Below are 16,675 nucleotides of genomic sequence, written 5' to 3' on the forward strand. Positions count from 1 at the left end.
TACAGGCTGCATGTCAATTATATCTTAATAAAACTGAAAAAAAAAAAAAAGAAAGAGCTGGCAGGTCAGTGGCTATAGTGAAGTAAGGGAGTGGGGAGTAATAGAAAAAAAAGTCTGAGAACAAAGGGGAGCAACTCATATAGGACCCTGTGCCTTCTGAGGAACTGGTCATTTTAATCTGCGTGTGATGAGGCATCACTGAAAAGTATGAGCAAAGAAATGTGGCTGTCTGGCTGTCACTTTACCAGGGTTACTCCTGCTACTGTATGTAGAACCCACCTGGGGATGAAAGCTGATCCCCGGGGGCAGCTGTGAGGAGGCTACAGTCATAAGCCAGGCAGAGGTCCAAGGCCAGATGGTGAGAGCGGGGGCTGCAAGGATGTCTTGGGTCATGGAAACGGGAGAGGGGAGTGCAGTGAGAAATGACTCCCATGTGCTGGGCCTGGGAAACTTGAACAATGAAATGACCACTTACTGATTAAAAAAAAAAAAAAATTACTGAACAAGTAAAAGGTTTTAGAGGAAAAGGTCAGTTTTGAGCATATTAGTGTACCTCTCGTCTCTGTCATCTTAGGATATAAATGGCAAGTCAGATGTTGGATAAAGGAATCTAGAGTTTGGTAAAAAATCCAGGTTGTAAATATAGATTTAGGAGTCATGGATTTATAGATGATATTTTTAAGCCATGAGATGAAGTGAAATCCCCCAAAAAAGTTAAGTTCAATAAAAAAGAGTCATCACTAGTGTTAAGCTTCTCTGATTAGAAAGATGAAGGACAGAGAACTGGCCATTGCAATTATGCAAATAGAGGTCATTTGTGAGGCACTCTGTCAGGAGGCAGAAATCCAGTGCTAGTGTCAGGGCTGGCTCAGCCTACCCTACCCTGTCACCATGTAACGTCACCAAGAGAGGAGTTGTCAGGAATGAGACTAGAAGGTGAGCAGGATTCATGCTCACACACTCCAATTTACACCCACAGGATATGTTGTGTCTGGGAAGAGTTGAAGCAATGCCATGACACGCCCAGGGTTTCATTTTAGAATAGCGTCCTGCTATAGACATGGCCAACACGCACATGAGAAAATGCTCTGCATCACTGGCCATCAGGGAAATACAAATCAAAACCACAATGAGATACCACCTCACCCCAGTGAGAATGGGGAAAATTAACAAGGCAGGAAACCACAAATGTTGGAGAGGATGCAGAGAAAAGGGAACCCTCTTACACTGTTGGTGGGAATGTGAACTGGTGCAGCCACTCTGGAAAACTGTGTGGAGGTTCCTCAAAGAGTTAAAAATAGACCTGCCCTACGACCCAGCAATTGCACTGTTGGGGATTTACCCCAAAGATACAGATGCAATGAAATGCTGGGACACCTGCACCCCGATGTTTCTAGCAGCAATGTCCACAATAGCCAAACTGTGGAAGGAGCCTCGGTGTCCATCGACAGATGAATGGATAAAGAAGATGTGGTTTATGTATACAATGGAATATTCCTCAGCCATTAGAAATGACAAATACCCACCATTTGCTTCAACGTGGACGGAACTGGAGGGTATTATGCTGAGTGAAGTAAGTCAATCGGAGAAGGACAAACATTGTATGTTCTCATTCATTTGGGGAATATAAATAATAGTGAAAGGGAATATAAAGGAAGGGAGAAGAAATGTGTGGGAAATATCAGAGAGGGAGACAGAACGTAAAGACTCCTAACTCTGGGAAATGAACTAGGGGTGGTAGAAGGGGAGGAGGGTGGGGGTGGGAGTGAATGGGTGACGGGCACTGGGGGATATTCTGTATGTTGGTAAATTGAACACCAATAAAAAATAAAATAAAAAAAAAAGAAAAAAAAAGAATAGTGTCCTGCTGACAACATGGGACAAGAGGTGGCAAAGTGCCACTTGGATGGCAACCGTGTGCATGTGAATAACAGGAAGTTCTTAACTATGTAAATAAATCCAGGTTAAAGTGGAGAAACCCACTTTAAGAGTCCTGGTTTTATTTTACTTTCTTCCCACACAGATTCCTTTTATTTAGCATTTAATTCCAGACAATGATAAGTTGCCCCAATGATTTTAGTGGTGCTGCAATTGTATTATCTCTTAGAGGTACCTGAGTCCTTTCTGTCCCTGCTATATCTATGTGTCAACTATTCTACTGGCAATTAGCATCATGCAAAATGAAGACAAAGGACTTTTTAATGAGTAGAATTTTACTTTCCAAAATTTGACTTACATCAAACTATTCAGAGGTACATGTTTATATACAGTAGAATCCACCTATAAAAATTGTCTTCCTTTCTTTCCTTTTAGCAGGAAAACAGCATACTTTACTAAGCAAAGATAAATTTTGTCCTTAAAATAAAACTAAAAATATCAAGTTTTAATCCCATACCACTTTGTCCCTGTACATACAACAAACATTTCTTTCAATCTTAAGTAATATTTCTCTGTGACTGTTCCATGAGACTCACTGTGGTCTTAAGAATTACGGATCATTAAAATGTATTAAAGCAACTCATAATTATTTATTTTAGTGTTATAAAACTGTGACAAAAACTCTATGCCTGGAAGAGTTATGATTCATGATTGAAATAATTTGGCTTTACTAAAACTTTAATAAAACTGAATAATGTTCTCACTCAGTTTACGGAACAGTCCTCAACTTAAATTTGTATGTTTATAAAACAATTTAATAGACAGTATTTCATGCTATTCTCAAAATAACTTGATGAAGAAGTTAACATCACTAGTCTTACTTTTTCAGTGGCAACAGGAGGAAGGGGAAGCAAATTTCCACTTAATTGTTTTTCCCAAAAATTAATTATCTGAAAGATCTCAAGACAAACTATACTTCGTGAATCTCAAGATACAAACATTAAGGAGCACAACAACTTAGCCAAATGTTAGGGCAAAGCCACACGGGAAAAAGGGAGAGTTGTTGAAATACTTGAACATCACCCTGAAACTAGCAATATCCTGTCCCGCAAAAAAAATCCTTTCTCTCATTTAAGGGTTTTAGTATTTTGATAATTGTCTCTATTATCCATTCAGATTTGCCTTCTCTTATGGAGATATGTCCAATTGACGCAAGAAAAAATGGAGATTGTACTTCCCAGAAGTGAAGAGAGAATCTGTCTTGATGCACTTGCTCCATTGACTAAAAAAGTCAGTAAGTCAAAGAGCAGAAACTTGAGGATGCAACTGGATTCATGTTGTGTCTGTTCATGTTGCAAAGGAAAAAGCCAACTTGTGAAGTTGTGAAATACACTGTTCATGTAGCTTCATCCAACTGAGGAAATGGAAGCATCGGAGGGTGCCCACAATCAAACAGGAAAGCTTCATATGTATGTAGTACATTCATTTGTTTCTAAGAAAATATATTTTTAAAGCATTTGATAATTTTGATCAGCTTCAGAAAATATTAGCTATGCTTCTAAAAGAGAATTTTTTTTGCCTTCTCTAGCAGCTTCTCATTAATCTCAAGGTGCCGTATTTAGCAAATACTAATACAAATATTAAATTACCCAGTGAAATTTCACTTTCAGGTAATCAATAAATGTTTAGTATAAGTATATCCCAAACATTTCATGAAACATACCTAAACTAAAAAAAAAAAAAAACTATTCTTTGTATATCTGAAACTCATATTTAATCGGACATTCTAGTAACCATCCCAAAGTAACTAAAAAAAAAATCTCACACAGGAATTTTAATTCCTCCACTCATCGAATGCACCATAAAAAAGCTCTTCAGTCTGGCATTCTAGTTATCTGAAAAGCCTATCTGAGAAATACTGTAACGACTGAGAGTACATATCCAAATCTGTAAGCATCAGAGGAGTTTTTTCTTCCTCTTGTTATCTCTTATAGACCTTTCATTTTACTTCATCCTATTGTCCCAAAAGAAAACATAGTTACCCTTCTAACACCTGTCTCCTGTTTTTATTATGTTTCAAGACTTCAGAGGCAGTAAGTGATCATTGACTGGAAGTTGCTCTTTCTGCTGCAAGTCAAGAAGCCCCAATATCAAAGGAGATGTTGTGTTTTATAAGGAGAATCAAAGGTGCTTTCCTTAGGAAACAATTGCCATTCACTCATTAACTATGACAAAGTTAAATTTCCTTTTATCTCCATTATATAGAACAAAAAATAGACACCACACCTGAAATCACTTTCTGAAATCCCACTGTCTAACCACAACTTCATGCTGGCTCACTTAGTCTGATTTTCATTCTTCCTGTGGCCACTGTTTTAGCTTTCAATTATATATGTATATGCTCCATTTCTTGATTTTCTAGTGTGAGATTTTCTCTTGACTGCCAGCCATGAAAGATCAAGAAGTTTGCATATTACAGTTTCTCCACTTCATCTCCTACCCCTCCTTTCCTAATTTTGATTAAATAAACCATTATTTTATTTTCTTGTTGATTTTAAATGGCAGTATGCTTTAATATCTATTATTTGATTAATGAGCTTAAAATATTGTCTTTTGTGTCCTCACCATGCAGTATAAGGAAATACTTTGCCTTCTATTCCTTGTCCTGCCCAACCCACTGCCTATTCATCACAGGTTCTATTAGTACTTCTACATTGTGGAGATGTATGGTGTTTATATTCAATCCTGCTTCCAGAGTTCCTGTGGATATTTAGCCTTAATTTCATTTTAGTGTATTTTTTTTTCTTTCCCCTCTTGTTTGCCTAGATGTGCTCATCATTTTTTTGAGATTTTTTATTTATTCATTTGAGAGAGAGAGAGTGAGAGAGAGCACAATTGTGGAGGGAGGAGAGAGGCAGAAAGAGAAGCAGAGTCCCCACAGAGCAGGGAGCCCAAGGCAGAGCTCAGTCCCAGGCCCCCAAGATCAAGACCTGAGCCAAAGACAGACGCTTAACCAACTGAACCACCCTGGTGCCCCAAGTAGTTTCCTCAAGAAACACTCATACTATATCTTCCGGGTTTTTGAAGAGCTGGAAACATCTGTATGCCTGTTCCCTTTATACTTGAATTATACTTGAACTAAACTCCACAAAAAATTTTCTTTCCAAAGGCAGCCTCAGATTTTCTCCACTATCTCTTCACACTAAAAGTTACTGTGAAGTCTGAACCCAATATGACTTTTCCCCTCTGGGTTTCATTTTGTTTTGATCCACAGGATTCTGCTCTGCCTTTATTTTTGCAGCCTAGTAACAATACCAGAGTATTTGAGAGACTGTTTTGTCCTGTTTCATCTGGGACACTGGGCTCCATTTTAACCCACAGACATGGACATTTCTTTATTTTTTTTTTGGACATTTCTTTAATAAAGTGTTTTTCTTTACTATGTCTTTGAAATAGTCTGTTTTGTTTTGTTTTTATTTTATTTGTGTTGCTATGCAGACCTCAGGTGCATAGAACTGAAAGACCAAATTCTTTAGTTCCTTTCTTAAATCTTTGTCACACTAGGGCTCTTTCTCCTTGTACTTTATTTACTAGCTTCTACCTTTGGCCCTTTATCATCAGGCCCTTCTCCTTAGGCACCTGCTCTATTATATTTATATATACTTTTAACAAATTCTCCATATGTGTGTATATATGTGTGTGTATTCTCTCTTTTTTAAGATTCTATTTATTTATTCATGAGAGACACAGAGAGAGAGACAGAGGCATAGGCAGAGGGAGAAGCAGGCTCCCTGATGGGAGCCTTATGTGGGACTCGATCCCAAGACCCCGGGATCATGACCTGAGCTGAAGGCAGACGCTCAATCACTGAGCCAACCAGGCATCCCTGTATTCTTTAAAAATATGTAGTGCTTTACTGTGTGCACATATTTGACCTACATAAATAACACTGTGAAATAAATCTTACCCCATTTATTACTATTTTACACTCAACAGTGTGTTGTGAGATCTATCTATTGCTACAGGTAAACCCTAGGTCATTATTTCTGGTTGCTACACAAAACTCCTACACCTTTGCCTCAGGTTTCATTTCTTTATTTTCTTACTTATGGCCACCTTGGTAAACTATGATTCAATAAACATTTCTATATATATCTCTTCATTGACCTGTACCACATTTTCCCTCAAATGTGTAACCAAGAATTTGCTTCCTGAGTCATAGGAATAGGTACATTCTTAATATTATTCAGATGGTGTCAGATTATCATCCAAAAGGATAGTTTCTTATACCTTCATCAGCAATTAATATTAGTTAGTTTTCTAATTTTTGCTACCCATATGGGCTAAAAGTTGTATATCACTGCCTTAGTTTGCATTTCTCATTTGCTAGGGAAGTTAAACATCTTTCCACATGTTTATTAACCATTCACTTTTCTCCTGCAAAATGTCTGTTTATATTCTTTGCCCATTTTCTATGAGTTTTCTTGTACTTCTTTCTGATTCCTAATATCTCAGATATTGATTGCTTGTTGGCATTGGATCTTGCAAATATCTTCATCTAGTCCATTATCCATTTATTAATTTTGTCTTTGATGTCCTTCATAGAACAGAAATCTTTTATTTTGATATAATAAAATCCATCTATTTTTAAACTGACAGTTTTTACTATGGTCTCCTTTTATTTATTCCTTCTTGAAAGTCACAAAGATATTCTCCTACACTTTCTTCTATTTGATTTATAATTTTACTTTTCACATTTGGGTTTTAATTCACTGGAGTTCATCATTGCATCCAAAGTGAAATGGGATTTCAAGTTGTTGTTTTTTTTTCTCTCAAAAGGTGAGATAATTTTTTATGTATTATCAGCAAATAAAACGTGCTTCTCACCCATTCTTATTGAGGTGAAGCAGAGGCTTCATATGTCAAGCTTCCATAAAATGGTTTTCTTCTCTACTCCGCTGAATTCTTTGTGGGCTTCCATAAAGAACCCCACGCTTTGCACCATTAGAGCTATATATCATGGTGCACACTCCACATCCTTGCCCTATATTCTCAAAATTGCCTAACCGTTTTGTGGACCCTTATTGTTTCATATATAAGTTTTAGAATTATTTTTTCCAATGTCCACAAATAGCTGCTGGGATTCAAATTAAATTAAAACAATTGAATATATAGGCTAATTGGAAAATTTAACATTTTTATCATTGTAGTTATCCTCTCCTTGAGGATAGTATATATCTTTTTCAAGTCATTTCAAAATGTTTTAAATAGTTTTAAGATATGACTGTATGCTAGGTAATTTTTTAATTCTATAGTTTTATTGTTATTTTAATTGATAGCATTTTGACTATTTTTCTAGATGAAAAAAAATAGTGATATTATAATCATTACTGATTTTTTGTCTGTTCACTTATATCTGGAAACCTAGCTGAATTTATGTTCTGATTTTTCTAAGTTGATCAATTTAGCAGCAAATAATGACAATTGTCTCACTTCCCTCCAATCTTTTTTATAGCTTATTACTTCTTTGGCCTAAACTTCTGGAACTTGTTAAATAGCAACAGTAATAATAAAAAATAAGCAAGATAAGAAGGAAAAGAAAGCAAAAAAGAAGGAAAAAGAAGAGCTCATGCTTATCAAAGTATTCCTATTTTCCATACACTAATCTGAATATCTTACTTAAATTAACTAATTTGATCTTCCAAACATCAGGATGTAAGTACTACTATTATTTCCATTTTCAAGAAGAAAACAAGGTGCAGAAAATTCATAACCTGCCCCAGGTCTACTGCTAACAAATCCTCTCTCTGAAGGTAAAAGATGTCATTTTGCTCCCAACATTCAAGAGCATTTAAAGTTTCTTTATGTATTTGAATTTTCAAATATTGTCCTCAAGAATATCAACTATATAGCAGTTGATTCTCTTTTGCTTTCTATAATTCAGTTTGTGTCCAGATATTCTTTAATCTTATTATTTTTCATGTCTCTTCATACATCTGTCTTCCACGACTAAAACTGCATGGTCAAAAGTATCTTAAATTCTGCTTATAAGTGATTTTCATTTCAACATTCAACATTGAGGGGGGCTCCCCTACACACAACACCAAGCAATTCTCAGACAACAACAGGATCCCGAAGAATTCAACTCAATTCTGATACTATCTACCAAAAGGCAGCATCAGATTCCACAAGTCAAGAGCTCAGTTTCACAAGACTGCCCTCTATCCTCTACTTTAGGTGCCAGCTGATCACAAGCCCCAGGCTGTTAACTATGTTTCTGACTGACCAGCTACAGATTAAGGTTTGCGATAACCTTCTCCTTAGGTAAGATTAATTTGCTAGAGCCATTCACAGAACTCAGGGAAACACATTTACCAGTTTATTAAAGGATATGACAAAGGATACAAATCAACAACCAGATGAAGAGATATATAAGGTGAGGTATGGGGAAGAGAAGCAGAGCTTCCATGCTTTTCTAGGAGTGCCACTCTCCCTGCATCTCCACATGTTCATCAACCTGGAAGCTCTCCAAACCCAGTCCTCTTGGGTTTGTATAGAAAATTCCTTGAACAGTCATGACTAAGTCATTAGCCATGGGTTGATTCAGCCCCATCCCCTCTTTCCTCCCTGGAGTTTGGTGGGGGAGTAGGCAATGGAGAAATAGAGGATGAGACTGAAAATTCAGCCATCTGATCACACAGTTGGTCTTCCTGCCACTAGCCTATGCCCATAGGTGGGGTCCATAAGTTAGTTACTTCAATTAATATAACAAAAGACACCTTAATCACTCTCATCATTAGGAAATTCCAAGGGCATTGGGAGCTGTGAGCCAAGGAATGTGGATGAAGACCAAACATATATGAGAAATATGTTTTGGTCATCCAAATAACCAAATATATATTTCTTTTTTTTAAAAGGATTTTATTTATTTATAAATGAGAGACACAGAGAGAGAGGCAGAGACATAGGCAGACATAGGCATGCTCCCTGTGAGGAGTATGATGCAGGATTCGATCCCAGGACCCCAGGATCACAACCTGAGCCAAAGCCAGATACTCAACCACTGAGCCACCCTGGTGCCCCCCAAATATATATTTTTTATTGCAAAAAACATACACAACCACACAACACAAACAAAGGCTGCTGGAAAGAGTGCAATCAGAAGGTATATTGTGACCTTTTTTTCTCCCTAAAGTGGCATCCTTGTTAGCTACCTGAATTTATGATAAAGACAAAAATTCTCCACATATCCATGTAGGTTAAAAAAAATGATTACAAAAAAAAATCTACTTTGCTTTTTTAAAAAAAGTTATAAAAAATAAAAAAATAAAAAAGTTATAACTCCAGAATATGATCATTAGTTGTGTTATCTCTGTGTATACTAACAGAATAAATTTCTTTAAAAAAGCCTTAGAACCCAGCAACTCCATTCCTAGATATATACAAGAGAAATGAAAGTATATATTTACATAAAAACTTGTATAAAAATGTTTATAGCAACATTGTTCATAATAGCCAAAAACTGGAAAGCCTAAGTGTCTATCAACAGATGAATGGAAAATAAGATGTGGTATACCCATATAATGGAATATTATACAGCCATAAAGAGAAACAAAGCATTGATATATACTACAATGTAAATGAATCTTGCAAACATTATACCAAGTAAAAGAAGCGAGATATAAAAATCATATATTGTATGATTTTATTTATAAAATATTCAGAATGAGGAAATCTATTGGGACAGAATGTAGATTCGAGGTTGCCAAAGCTAGGGGTAGGGAAAATTGCAGAGTGACTACGAATGGGTACAGAGTCTCTTTAGAGGGTGTTGGAAATGTTCTGGAACTAAATAGTTGTTACATAATGCTGATGGGGGCAGCCTGGGTCGCTCAGCGGTTTAGCGCCAGCTTTACCCTAGGGCCTGATCCTGGAGACCTGGGATGGAGTCCCACTTCAGGCTCCCTGCATGGAGCCTGCTTCTCCCTCTGCCTGTGTCTCTGCCTCTCTCTGTGTGTGTGTCTCTCACGAATAAATAAATAAAATCTTTTAAAAAAAAAAAAGATAATTCTGATGGTTGTACAACTTTGTGAATATTCTTGAAAAACACAGATAACACCAATCTGAGAAATATAATAACAGTTTTATATACACACATATAAACCAGTGGTCACTTACAGACCTCTATGCTTAAAACACATGGCCCCTTAGCCACATATCACCCTCTATCCCTAGTAGAACCACTTAAAAATAACATAAATAGGAAGATATAAAAAAGCTTAATAGGGATCCCTGGGTGGCGCAGCGGTTTGGCGCCTGCCTTTGGCCCAGGGCGCAATCCTGGAGACCGGGGATCAATCCCACGTCGGGCTCCCGGTGCATGGAGCCTGCTTCTCCCTCTGCCTGTGTCTCTGCCTCTCTCTCTCTGTGACTATCATAAATAAATAAATTTTTAAAAAAGCTTAATAAAATAATTAAAATGGAATTCTAACAAATATTCAAAAGTACAAAAGAAGGCAAGAAAGAAGAAACAAAGGGATAGAAAGCACAGAGGATAAGTAATAAATCATTAATAATGATGTAATTATAATTACATTTAAAGTTATTAGATTAGGGGCAGCCCGGATGGCTCAGCGGTTTAGTGCTGCCTTCAGCCCAGGGCCTGATCCTGGAGACCCGGAATCGAGTCCCACGTCAGGCTCTTTGCATGGAGCCTGCTTCTCCCTCTGCCTGTCTCTGCCTCTCTCTCTCTCTCTGTCTTTCATGAATAAATAAATAAAATCTTAAAAAATAAAATAAATTTACTAGATTAAAGGCTCTAACTAAAAGGCAGGAATTGCCGGAAGACAAAAAAAGCAAGGCCATCTATGTGCTGTCTCAAAAGCACCATATAAAAATAAAGATCCAGATAAGTTAAATGTAAATGGACAGAACAAGAAATGCCATACAAACAATAAGCATAAGAAGGCATGATTATATTAACATTAGATTCAACATACTTCAAGGAAAAGTTATAACATATAAAGAAGGACATTTTTATAATGATAAAAGCGTCAATTTGTCAGGAATATATAACAAATGTACATTTGCCTAGTGCAGAATTAAAAAAAGCATGAAGCAAAATTTGACATAAGGAAAGGAGAAAATAGACAATATTACAACTATAAAGATTCTAACACTTCTGCAAACTGATAAGACAATTAGATAAAATATAAATACAAAGATAACCGGAAGATTGTCAATCATCTTTCCCTGATTGGTATTTATAGCATGATTGCAGGATACACATTCTTTGCAAGTGCACATATTACTTTAAAACAATATATCAAAAATAAATAAATAAATAAATAAATAAATAAATAAATAAATAAAACAATATATCATATACAGGACCATAAAACAAGTCCAAATAGACTTAAAAGTTTCAAGTTCCAAAGAGAATGTTTCCTGACCGCAATAGAATATAATCAGAAATCATTAAGACAACTAGGAAATGTTTACATATTTGAAAATTAGGGATCCCTGGGTGGCGCAGGGGTTTGGCACCTGCCTTTGGCCCAGGGCGCGATCCTGGAGACCCGGGATCGAATCCCACGTCAGGCTCCCAGTGCATGGAGCCCGCTTCTCCCTCTGCCTGTGTCTCTGCCTCTCTCTCTCTCTCTCTCTCTCTGTGACTATCATAAATAAATAAATAAAAATAAAATAAAATAAAGAAAATTAAACACTACACTTCTAAACGATCCATTGATCAAAGAAGAAATCATGAGGAAAATTAGAAAATATTCCTAACTAAATCAGAATAAAGACATAAAATAACATATAAAAAATGTATGATTTGCAGCTAAAGAAGTTTTTAGAGAAAGGTTTGTAGATTTGAATGCCTATATAAAAAAAAGAAAGTTCTAAAATCAATAACTAAACTTCCACTTTAAAAAAAATAAAATAATAATAAACTTCCACTTTATGAATATGATAAGAGGAAAGACCAGTGTAAGTAGGAAAAGGAAATAATGAAGAACAGAACTCAATAGATTTTTTTAAAAGAGATAAACAATAGGAAAAATTAACAGAATCAAAAGATGATTCTTTGAAAAGATCAACAAAATTGATAAACTATATTGGTCAAGGTAAAAAAGAGAAAGAACATAAATTATCAATATCAGAAATGGAAACGAGATTGATACAGATCATATAAATATTAAAAGACAGTAAGATTATCTTATGACACTTCATGCCACCAAATGTGAAAATGTAGATGAAATAGAAAATTTCTTTGAAAAATACATGTTACTAAAACTGATAAAAAATGAAACTGAAATTTTGAATAGCCCCATAATTATTTAAGAAAATGAGTTGGTTTTTGAAACCCTTCCTACAAAGAAAACTCCAGGATCAGATGATTTTGCTGATGAATTCTAAACTCAAAAAAAAAAAAAAAAAAAGATTTCTAAACTCATTTGATATAAATTTTTCCAAAAATTGAGAAGATATATTGTCCAACTCATTATATATGGTCAGCATAACCCTAAACCTCAAGTCTGATAAAGACAATACAAAAATAAAAAAGAAAATCACACACCAATATCTTTTATGAAAATAGTTGTAAATGTACTTTACAAAATCAGCAAAGTGAACCCATCAATTGTAACCAAGAAGGGTTAACCCCTATAATGCAAGTTTGATTTAACATTTGAGAATCATTGTAATTCACCACATTAATAGAATAAAATTGAAACTACATGATCATTTTAACAGACACAGCAAAAGCATTTGCCCCTCCCCAAAAAAATCCATTTTTGATTTTTAAAAAATACTCAGCAAACCAGGATAGAAGGAAACTTCCTCAACTTAATAAAAAGCATCTAAGAGGAGTCTACAGCTAATACCATACTTAACTGTGAAGTATTGAACACTTTTTTCTAAGATCAGGAACAAAGCAAAAATGCCCACTCCTTCTACTTCTAGTCAACATTGTATTAGAGATGCCAGCCATTGCAAGGACTGAAGAAAAAGAACTAAAAAGCATAAAATCTGAAAGAAAGTAAAATTGTCTTTATGTGTATATAACATGATTGTTTATACAGAAAAGTCAAACAACAACTGCACTAACTAGTAATATTAACAAGGTTGGCTGGATACAAATTGAATATTTAAAACCATATGCATTTTATATGCTAACAGAAAACAAATAAAAATGAAATTAAAAAAAAAACTTAATCCAATTTTAATACTACCAATCTTTTAAAATCCAATTATAATACCCCCCAAAAATATGAAATATTCAAGAATGAATTTAACAAAAAATGGACAAGTCCTCTACATTTAAAACTTTCAAACATTGTTAAGAAGAATTCTAAAAATGAAGACGTAGTCCATGTTTAAGAATTGTAAAACTCAATATTCTTATGATGTCATTTCCTCAAATTTATTTATAGATTCAAAAGAATCAGAAAATAACCTCAGCAGCATTTGGGGGATTTTTTTGTACATTTCGATAAACTGGTTGTAGTTTTTTGGGATTTTTTAAAAATATTTATTTATTTCAGAGGGAGAGAGCAGGGGATGGTGGGGCAGAAAGAGAGGGAGTGAGAATCTCATTCAGATTCCCTGCTGAATGCAAAGCCTGACTCAGGGCTCAGTCCCACCGTCCTGAGATCATGACTTGAGCTGAAATCAAGTCAGACACCTAACTGACTGAGCTACCCAGTCACCCCTAAACTGGTTGTAGTTTTTATTAAAATGATAGAGGACCTAAAATGTGTCAAGCAATCTTATTTAAAAATAACTAAATTGGAGTACTTAAACTTTCTGATGCCAAGAAATACTGCAAAGTTCCAATAATCAAGACAGAACAGTACGTAAGAAAGGATCCATAAACAGATCAAAGGAAAGAATAAAGAGCCTTGTAATAGACTCACATACACACTTAAATGATAATCTGATTTCTAAAAAAGTAAACCAGAGTGGGGCACCTGGGTGGCTCAGTGAGTTATGTGGCTGACTCTTGATTTCAGCTCAAGTCATGATCTCAGGTCATAGGGTTGAGCCCTGTGATAGCTCTGCTCTGGGCATGGAGCCTACTTAGGTTTCTCTCTCCCTCTCTCCCAATTTCCCTCTGCCCCTCCCCTCCTTCTAAAAGAAAATAGTAAAAAAAAAATTTTAAGTCATGAGAATAATCCATTGGAGAAAGGTTATAGTCTATCCAACAAGCGGAATTGTAATAACTGGATATCTTTATGGAAAAAAATTAACTCAATCCATATCTCATACCATACACAATCATTAATTCAAGATGGACCACAGACCTAAATGTAAAAGTTAAGACCATAAATCCTTTACAGGAAAGTGCAGAATTAGCTTCCATATATGAGGGCAGGCAAAGGGTTTTCAGATACAGAAAGTAATAATCCATGAAAGAAAAAATTAGACTTCGTCAAAATTAAAACATTATGCTCATGAAAAGATATCATTAAAAAATGAATGAGATTGATAAACAAGAAGGAAATAATCAAAAATCTTTGACAGGCCGGAAGTCGGGGTGTGCAGGGACCAGGAAGAGTTTTTGACTGCTCGCTGGCTCTGTTTTGGGGGATCCTGGCCGCCCTGGTGTCAGACGAAGATGAATTGAATCTTCTAGTTATCATTGTTGATACCAACCCAATTTGGTGGGGAAAGCAAGCCTTAAAGGAGTCTCAGTTTACTTTATCAAATGCGTAGATGCTGTGATGGTGCTGGGAAATTCTTTATTCATGAATCATTCCAACAAACTTGCTGTGATAGCAAGTCACATTCAAGAAAGTCGATTCTTATATCCTGGAAAGAATGGCAAACTTGGAAGACTTTTTTGGAGATCCTGGCAACCCTTCTGAATTCAGCCCCTCAGGGAGCAAGGATGGGATATACGAGCTATTCACAGCAGCGAATGAAGTTATTGTCGAAGAGATTAAAGATCTCACGATCAAGAGTGATATAAAGGGTCAACATACAGAAACTCTGCTGGCAGGATCCCTTGCCAAAGCTCTTTGCTACATTCATAGAATGAACAAAGAGGTTAAAGATAATCAGGAAATGAAATCAAGGATTTTGGTGATTAAGGCTGCAGAAGACAGCGCACTGCAGTATATGAATTTCATGAATGTCATCTTTGCAGCACAGAAGCAGACTATTTTGATTGATGCCTGTGTTTTAGACTCGGATTCAGGACTCCTCCAGCAGGCCTGTGACATCACAGGGGGACTATATTTGAAGGTGCCTCAGATGCCCTCTCTTCTGCAGTATTTACTGTGGGTTTTTTCTTCCTGATCAAGATCAAGGATCTCAGCTAATCCTCCCACCCCCAATTCATGTGGACTACCAGGCTGCCTGCTTCTGTCATCGAAATCTTATTGAAATTGGCTATGTCTGTTCTGTGTGCTTGTCAATATTCTGCAACTTCAGTCCCATCTGCCCAACCTGCGAGACAGCCTTTAAGATTTCTCTGCCTCTGGTGCTCAAGGCCAAGAAAAAGAAACTGAAAGTGTCCGTGTGATCATAAGATTCCTGCGCCCCTAGAGCCTATTACTAGGAATTGTGTGGTGGGATCTGTGTTTGGAGGCCCTGAAAAAATACAGTGCATATGGAATAATTTTGAATGAAGTTTCTTACAGGAAGGATTTCTAGACCATTATCCTCATGCTGTGCTTTTGGGGCACTGTGTTATTTGAGGGAATCATTCTATGCAATCTTTTCAGACTGGTTTTTGCCCACAGAAGGAGAAGAAAGCACAAATTAGTGAGTGAGATTTTTTTTTTAATAATGGGGTGATCATTTGTCAGCTTGGCCTGCCTGATTACCGGCTTTAGACTCTTACCCGTCTCTGTTGGGTTCTGCCTGTGAAATGTATGACCAGTGAAATTTGAGCGCAGTTTTGGAAAAAACGAACAAGCGACCATGCAGTAACAGCATTAACCAAGATAGACCATCTTCCTTGAACCAACAGCTGAATTTGACGATAGTCATGTAAATAAAATCTATATTGTCTAAGTTGAGATTTGGCTTCATAGACTAGCAGGTAGTTTTGCTTTTGCCTGACATCACTGACATCACATGTGTGTCTGGACACAGTCATCCACTATTAACTGTTTGTCAATCAGTACAAAGTTTGATTTTAAGCGAGGGAGGAGGGGGGTGCAGTACTCTGGCAGCAACTTTTTCTTCAGAGATAGTTGTGTGAAGAGCTTATATGTGAAAGCCAGTGTCTGGGTTTGGAGGGGGAATTTCTTGGTGGAGAATGGATTCTTTACAGTTCAGTGTTGTCCCCCAGATAGAATTCTCTCCTTTTGTAATGAGGGGGGGGGAAAGCTTTAATGTTGGAGAACTATTCTCTAGAAGCTTTGGATTTACTACTGACAAGTGCTATAGGTTGAAAAGAAAAATTATTTGTAATTTGAACAAGAAAAAACTTATTTTTGTATGTAACTTTGAAGATATTAGAAGTCTTTTTAAATTCCAGTACAGTGTATGAAGGATTTTCAGGAGTGGTGGCTGGTTTGGTTTGTTTTTAAACGTATATTGATAAAAACAAACATTTGTATATTGACAAAAATCCATTTGTGTACACAACCCTGTACGTAAATAAGATTTTAATTTTCTCTTTATACCAACTCAGAAGCTGAGTCTCATTTAAATAATTTGTTATTGGGATCCCTGGGTGGCGCAGCGGTTTGGCGCCTGCCTTTGGCCCAGGGCGCGATCCTGGAGACCCAGGATCAAATCCCACGTCAGGCTCCCGGTGCATGGAGCCTGCTTCTCCCTCTGC

At 36.4% G+C, this 16,675-nt stretch overlaps 1 pseudogene; it reads left to right on the plus strand.

Annotated features, from left to right (window-relative positions):
* The first annotated feature begins 14,452 nt into the window (after positions 1-14,452).
* On the plus strand, positions 14,453-16,471 carry LOC112678437 (general transcription factor IIH subunit 3-like; annotated as a pseudogene).
* The last annotated feature ends 204 nt before the right edge of the window (positions 16,472-16,675 follow it).

Source organism: Canis lupus, chromosome 29 (assembly GCF_003254725.2).
Source record: "Canis lupus dingo isolate Sandy chromosome 29, ASM325472v2, whole genome shotgun sequence".
NCBI classification, from domain to species: Eukaryota; Metazoa; Chordata; class Mammalia; order Carnivora; family Canidae; genus Canis; species Canis lupus.